This window comes from Hetaerina americana, unplaced genomic scaffold, assembly GCF_022747635.1.
Source record: "Hetaerina americana unplaced genomic scaffold, ioHetAmer1.1.p SCAF_4, whole genome shotgun sequence".
Lineage (NCBI taxonomy): Eukaryota > Metazoa > Arthropoda > Insecta > Odonata > Calopterygidae > Hetaerina > Hetaerina americana.
In genome coordinates, this window is record NW_027286985.1 from 97292604 (window position 1) to 97299491 (window position 6888).

At 35.1% G+C, this 6888-nt stretch overlaps 1 long non-coding RNA gene across 1 annotated transcript; it reads right to left on the reverse strand.

Annotated features, from left to right (window-relative positions):
- Positions 1–588: 588 nt before the first annotated feature.
- On the reverse strand, positions 589–5984 carry LOC139692455 (uncharacterized). The gene is made up of 4 exons (XR_011701763.1): positions 5806–5984; positions 4389–4495; positions 2720–2795; positions 589–922 (listed from the first exon to the last, which is right to left on the reverse strand). It is a non-coding gene; the product is annotated as an uncharacterized lncRNA (long non-coding RNA).
- Positions 5985–6888: the final 904 nt, after the last annotated feature.

Here is a 6888-nt window from a genome sequence, read left to right on the forward strand (position 1 = left end):
ATGCAGGATAGGACAAAACTACTTTAGAATAATTTGACAACATTTTAAGCTACCAACTTACGGACTAAGGCATCTTTCAAAATTTACATATTCTACTCACAATGCATATTTTTTACATATAGTTAAGCTGCTACTTAACAATTTTATGCTGATAATTAATTGGAATAATGGCTCTTTCAGGGTTTTGGCTTTTCAAGAATCAATTCGATAACAATGTTTCGAATAGATATTTGCAGGAAATACCGACATTCCATTAAAGTTAAGCTATCTGCTTATAATTCTGTTTTAATTCCTAACGAATTAAATAACCCGCATTGCCAAGAGGAGTATGGCAGAGGGCGTAAATATATTCAGACCCATTATTTTATGGAGATTATTGGAATATATTCATTTACAATTATTGGTACTTTAGGTAACAATTCAAATCAACATTTTCATAATGTGTTAACCTCAGAAAAAATATATTTTTTAGATTAATTCCCGAATTTCTTTTTATAATTTTTAAGCAGCTTATTAAGACAAAATTAGACATTCGAAAGTTACACAAAGAGATTTAAAAATAATACAACATTCATTTTGTTCCTTTCATCTTTATTATTCATAAATACATTTTTGATATAAACTTGTGTCAGAAACTGCATCAGTTCTCCACATATCCTTTTTTAACCAAAACATCTTACTAAAATATCCTCAGCCACTATTCATCAAGTTAGCAGTGGAGGAGTTGCATTCTATTCAGAGGCCTCATTTAAGGCTAACACCCACATGAAGATCACTTTTTTAGATGCTGAGGGCACAGTCCAACTTGGTACCATCAAGGAAATAAACACATTTGTTCCTTTTTTCCTTTGGCGAGAAAGCTTGCTGATCAACCTTGAATTACCCCTCTTCTCACATAGTATATAAGCATCCAACGGAAAACCTAGGGGAAAACAATTGAAACAGGATTTTTAATTTTAAGTTACTGTGGTTTTTAAAACTACTTTATTAATAAGCAAAAATCCAAATACTTGTTTGATCAAAAGGTATCAAGAAATATTTATTGGTTTAAGATTGAGAGATTGGTGCCCCTTTATTAAAAAAGAATAGAAATTGTCTTTTGCAATCCATACATATAACCACATTGAAATAACAGATATTAAGATTTAAACAAAATGGAAATTAATTTCATACAAATGGTATTTCAGTGAAACAGATTCTATTCATTCATGAAAATTTATTGGAAATTATTTGATTAACTACTGCTGCTACTTCACTTGATTTTAACATTTTATTCATTTGTTTAAAACTAATGGGTAGAATACCTTTAAATGAATATATCTGTGATAAACAACGGCTAAGAATGGCTTGCTGAAATGAATAACTTCAAATCATCACTCATAAATACCATGCAAGAAATTTGTATCTTAAATACATTCATATGTTTAACAAAGATTTTTAAAAGCATTCATATTTTAAATATTACAAAATATATTTCAATATTGTCATTGTCAAAAAATTGTGGATATTGTAAGATTAATTAAAAATAAAAACGCAATCTCTTTCCTTTTAAGAGAAGGGAGATTAGGCATAATGGAACATGGAACAACATATTTTACTGTATCAAATATGTTAATTTAATGGAAAATCACCTGGGCTAATAATAATTAAGTTCACAATATGTTTTTGCAGACTTATTGATGGGATCATAATTTTTTTCTAAAGGAGCTCCAACCACTGCTTACCCCCACTCTCCTCACCTGCCCATGTGAGCTATATAGCCCAAAAAGATGACCAAATATGAATAAAGGGATGAAGAAGATTGGGATGTGAGAATGAGGACAGAAAGAAAGTAGAGGAGTGGGTGCTGGGTGAGGCAACCAAGGCAGGAGAGGTGGAAACAGTGAGGGTAAACAAGGAAACTTCTCTCCAGTTATCATTCATAACATCTGCCTTGCTTAATATCCTCTAACAGAGGAAAGTAGCAGTTATTTAATCAGTGTTGTTATATTATCACTTAAAGCAGTTGCTCATACCAGTGGATAAGCATATATCAAATCTTACGCAATGGTATGGAGATGGGGAAAAAATCAAATCCGGTTGAAATTAAAACAAGTTTTCAACATGGTAGGGGAAGGGGGAAAAGTTTTTTTTGGAATAATTTGAAGAAAGTGGGAATTATTGCAGGGCATGTTGACTGGAAATAAAAATTCAATGTGTGTGATAGAAGGGAGAATGCTGGGTATGTGAGGTAGGAAAAAGTAAGTTTTATGTTTAAAGGGTGCTTCAACAGCTAAGGTCATTTGACACCATTGTCAATTAATTTAAGAATAAAATACTTAAGTAAATTTAAAGGCATTTTAGATTAAAAGATAGAATGAAGGGAAAGAGTTGATACTTTGGATGAAATTGAAAGTAGTTGTTAAACTTGTGTGATGGAATACCTAACACCCAGAAAACATCACAGCTTTGACAGAAGTGACCTAATGGGCATCACAGGAGGAAACCCACAAGTAAACATCAAGGCCAGAATGTCTCCGTTACCTAAGGACATCATTCATGGGATAAATTTTTTTCATTGGTGAAATCACAAATTACCTAAAAAACAAAAGAATGAAACAAAGAAATTTGCACACACAGTAACTAAAGGAATGAGTGCCCAAATAATATTTTTATTGCACACAGGCCATCACACTTATCATGTATGCCCCATCTAGCTTACCCATGGTTCAAAAATTACCTTCGACCTGAAAATCCAGGCAGCATGACCAGCGAAATTGTCATCACTAAAAGACAACCAATGCGGATGGAGAACCCTGAAATGCGAAGACATGCATTACAATTATTTGTTATTTAAAAATTTATTCAATGAAAAAACACCATTCAAGGAATTTCCCGAGTTTCAATTTGAAACCACATATTTTATCATTCTTTTCAATGAGTTTGGTGTTACAATAATATCTCACATTACCATTGGTTTTTTATATGAAAACGCTGATTTATGGCAACTTATGTGAATACTATCATTTCTAGGCGAAATGGGTGAATATTGCTATTTGCATGAAAGATATGAATATTATTTATTAAGACAGGCATGAAAAATTTATATTACATAGAAGGAATGGTAAGAAAATTTCAATTTTTTTAATAACATCCTGTATGGTTGATGGTGACTGTACAATATGCATACAGATAATATCTAAAACACTGTTCCATATGATTCCCCTGGAGAAAAAAGAAGAATGATACAGGAGTTTTAATACCACTAGATACTGTTATTCAGGAACCAAATAGTGTGCATCAAAGTATAGTGTTGATATTGAATGTATAAATAATTATTTCCTGTTGAGATTGAAATCAATATCCTCTTGCAATATGCACGATTAAATGCAAGGACCTGTGTCTTTTTCCAAAACTAGAACATAAGTATGCTGAGACTTCCATAGTTTCACCTAAATTGAAATTGCTAAAAATTTACTTAATTGAGTAAGCCTTATTTATTTTATTTTTCTATTGATGTTTTGTCAAAATGCAATTGCAATAAGGAACTAGGCAAAAATTGACATATTATCAATTAATCTATCTCGCGAAAAGGTAAATAATCCCATTGAAATTATTTTTCAACAAGGAAAAGATGCAAGAATGATATGAGCAACTTTATTTAACACTGATCTTTCACATGATATAGAATAATTCAAATATTCATTAACTATCATAATGATTTATTTATCTCTAAGAGAAATGGATCAAGTTCTTGATATAGCATTTACTGTAAGTAAAAATACTTTTGTTGAATCAACGTGAGGAATTAAAGCTAATTCTGATTTTAATGAAATTATTTTAATTTGATTTTTTTTTGAAATTTTTAATTTAACTTAACTCATTTCAAAGTATATTACACGAAGTAAGCAGGGAGTGTAGCACTCCAATGGGTAGCGCATTTGATTTCTGCCCTGGGGGCCTGGATTTGATTCAGAGCGATGCCTATTGAGACCCTCTGCCCTTCATCCATGATGTGGGTACCAGATCTTCCTGGAAAACCATAAACTGGCACAAGAAAAGGAACTGGCCCCCAATACTAGCCTGTTGAATAATGAACGTCACAAAATTCAGCTTATTACTAGGCGATTTATATCAAACCAAACCTATGAGTTTTCATATTATTGGATGAAATGAAAATAACATCCTAATCAGCATAAGCTTAATATATACCATGGTTTCACCCAAATCCATGATACTTAAAAGTCAAAGTTGAAAACAATTAGAAAATCAAACTAACCAAATTATTAAACCAGAGTAACAACACAGTGATCGGCACAAAGATTGATTTTTATTGATATGAGAGTCCAGCTCACCTCACTAAGGCCTTAGAAATGTGGGATAAAGAAGTTTTACAGAATACCACATACCTGGTTGCAAAGGAGTTTGACAAATTACGGCATCTGGCCAAAATTTAAGGAACAGAGATGAAGCAGATCATTTCCTTGGGCTGCCTTTGGTTTGCATGTTGATCACCCTAAAAATAATAGAATTGCAATGAAGCTGAGAATTGTCCAGTCACCAGGAATCAGGCCTGGCCCTTCTGAGTTAAACTGAATTATCTAATCCCTTGGCTACTACACCTCCCAGAAAAAATAATTGCATACTAAATTCCATCATAAGATTATGTTAATTTAATGATGAAAATTCGAAAATGACTTTTCAATAAATAATAAAATATCAACAATCCTGTATCATTGGGATGATTACAAATTGAGCTTCTTTGGTTACTTTTAACATTGCTTTTCCAAAGATGTGATTCTTTCAACATGGTCTACTCTAATCTCAAAGAAAAAGCTAATTTGAATCTGTAATTGCACCTTTTGTGTCATAAAACTGATAAATTTCCTTGTCACATTAATACAAAAAACCTACATCAACTCACTTGATTTGGCAGACACGACATATTAAGAAGTGGTCTCTTTTGGCACCACAAGAAATTGGTGCCATATTTTATAATTAAGTTTCCATTGTGGAATGGAATGACTTCTTAATTAGGCAAAATATTTCACAATAAAAGGTAAAAAATACCTTTAACTAATATTAATAAATAATAAAACTAACTTAAATAATACATGCATTAGTTCAATGATAAATAAAAGTTAAAAGTTGGCATTGGGAACACACTAAAATACAGCCACTTCACTTCTCAACCTTGCTAAAAAAGAATACCCGACACCACAGACTACAATGAATCCTTCCGTTCCACATTCATGCTACCTCCCTCCATTCCACCTTCATCCCTATTATATTCCTACAGGCACCTTGTCACCCCAGTATATTCCTACAGTCTTGACCAACATTCTCCACTTTAATGCACTCAAATTCAGGCTTGATTGCGTGGAAATGTATTTTAAAATGAAAGGAGAATGCGATACATTTCCCACCAAACTTCTATTTGCTACTTCTACCTTCAACACACAGGCGTCTTCTAAGGCACCCAAGGATTATGACTTTGCATTTAAACTGATTGTCGCAAATCTAAAGCCTTGGGGAAAATACAGTATTCTTTTATTCTCGGCTCTATTACAGTATCGCCGCCGGGACGGTTTGCTTTGTTTTCCCTACAAGGATTCTTGGAAAATACATTCCAGTCGCTCACAAACCCGACGCTAGATTTGAGCGCGCATACGTTTCAACATGCAACCGACAATTTTGGAAAGAGGTCCTAAGATCTATGTAATCGAAACCTGACAATTAGAAACTTGATTCATGGAACACATTTATGAATAACCCTAATCTACCACTGTATGTTTGCACGTGGGCTTGTATTAAATCTCCACTCACCAATGATATACAGCCCGTGATTTCGATCGCTTAGTATTTAGCTTAGGCTTAGTAGCTCGACGATATGCCCTCGCGGGTTCCACGAACTCCGTGATAGCGGTAAGAGTCCATCTGCTTCGATCGACTGCTTCCTCCCGGCTCTCAAAGCGAAACTGGCGAGCGCAAATGCCCGTCGGCAAGAGAGGGGGGACTTTGGGGGGATGGCGGGGGAGGCGAGGGGGGTTTATTGAGTGGGAAACTTCGCACAAGAGGCAGTGAAATCGAATCGGAACGATGGAAAAGGAGGCGGAGGAAATTGTTAGCCCATTTCAATTCCGAAAGTGCGCATTTCGCGTATCTTCGCAGGGCTTTGCATTGGAGCGAAATGGAGCCCTGCCGTTTAACCGCCCCCTTCCTCGCCGAATGCATGAGTGCCGGGTGTGCGTACAGATGCCTCCAAGACCACCAGCCAACAATGCAGTAGTAGGCAGTACGAACCTGAATATTTCCTTAGTTTTCTTGAGTTTTTTTACATGAGGGCATGGCAACTTGTACATTACGGGGAGGGTGGGTTGGATGGAGGGTCAGAGGAGAGGGGGATGGAGGGTTGAGGCACAGGTGAAGCAGCATTGCCAATCCCGCATCGGAAGTGCAATGAGTCAACTGCGTCCCATCCGACGGACTGTTTAGTGCACTTTGATATCCTTGTGTAGTATTCAATTCCTCTTTCATGGTGACTCTATCATCTCTTTGCTCGGTATGCTTCGGTTTCCCTTAACCACAGCTCACCTTTATCTTAATAACAACAGTTTTTAATCATAAGCAACAAATACGTTAAACACGACGGGAGGTATCGCCATGCATGTTAAATGCCCCCTGATTGAGAGAAATAAGAATTAGAGTATAAAAAGTATAGGCGCAAATTTAGGAATACCCAAATCAGTGCGCCATTTCTCAGAAGCAGTTTTTAGTTAGTTAGGAAACTAACTAACAGCTGCAATTATGGCATTCCTCATTCTGCAAATAAGGTTCCTGATAGTGCCGATAAATGCTTCCATCAGGACCTCTATGAAGGCCACTACTATTTAAGTATCTGAAATCATC